Source organism: Fonticula alba (genome assembly GCF_000388065.1).
Source record: "Fonticula alba strain ATCC 38817 unplaced genomic scaffold supercont2.1, whole genome shotgun sequence".
Lineage (NCBI taxonomy): Eukaryota > Rotosphaerida > Fonticulaceae > Fonticula > Fonticula alba.
Genome location: NW_009242971.1, coordinates 613,167 through 614,180, shown reverse-complemented (window position 1 = coordinate 614,180; position 1,014 = coordinate 613,167). Strand labels below are relative to the sequence as shown.

Below are 1,014 nucleotides of genomic sequence, written 5' to 3'. Positions count from 1 at the left end.
CTCTCTCTCTCTCTCTCTCTCCCAGTCTCCCGGACATGGACCTGCAATTTTATCGGGTGGCGGCCGGGACGGGTCCGGGGGGCCAGGGAAAAAAACCCTCGCCCACGCCTGCTCCTACATGTCGTTCTGAAGGCCTTAGGACCGTGGCCTTGGCAGTTCGGCTGGTGCGGGCGTGCGCGCGCGCGCGCGCGCGCGGGGACGCGGGGGCGCGAGCTCCCCCCCTTTGCCGAGGGGTGCCGTGGACAATCGGGCGCCAGCTTCGTCCCGGCCCTGCCGCGCCCTCGCCCAATGATCGACCCTGCTCGGGTGTTGTGTGCATTGTGTGTGGGAATGTTTCCCCCATGCTGTACCCGGCTCCGCTGGCCGGCAATTGGGCTACCGAGGGTGGCCCGCCGTTGAGGCCACGGTTCTGGGGCTGCAGATCCCAATAGTAGCGCCAGCGCAGACCCGCGCCCGTGGCGCCCCCCCTCCCGCCTTTGCGTCCAGATGCGGGCACACGCTTGGACACACCGCCCCGCCTGTCTCCCGTCCCCCCCGCCCCCGCCCCCGCCCCCGGCCCCGGCCCCGGCCCCGGCCCCGGCCCCGGCCCCGCCTCTCCCCGGCGGCCCTGTGCTGCGGCGGCGGACAAACATGCGGCTGCACGCGGCGGGCCGGTTACCAGACCGAACTCCCAACTTCCCGCGCTGCGCCCGCAGCCCAGCTTCCAACGCCCCCGCCCCCCGCTTCGCGCCCTCTCCGCGCGCCGATTCGCCACAACCGGCGCACACGTCCTGCCAGGCCTGCGCGTCCTGGCCCCGGAAGGGCGCCCGCAGGGGCTAGATGTGCTGCTGCCTTGTCCATCCCGCCTCCCCCCCCCGCCAGTCTCCGTCCATGGCGTCTGCGTGCGAAGGGGCGGCGCCAAACTCAGGGCCCATCCTCTCCCTCCCTCTCCGGCAGCGCTAGTCCCCCGTTTGACAGATGAGAGGAATGTTGTAGAACCCGGGTCTCTCGGGCTCGGCCCGCCCGTTGCCGGGA

General features: G+C 72.3%; 1 protein-coding gene across 1 annotated transcript in view; it reads left to right on the top strand.

Moving 5' to 3' along the window:
• Nucleotides 1-1,014, top strand: part of H696_00130 (hypothetical protein) — an 8,360-nt gene that overhangs the window by 3,620 nt on the left and 3,726 nt on the right. The gene's annotated exons all lie outside the window — the stretch shown is intronic.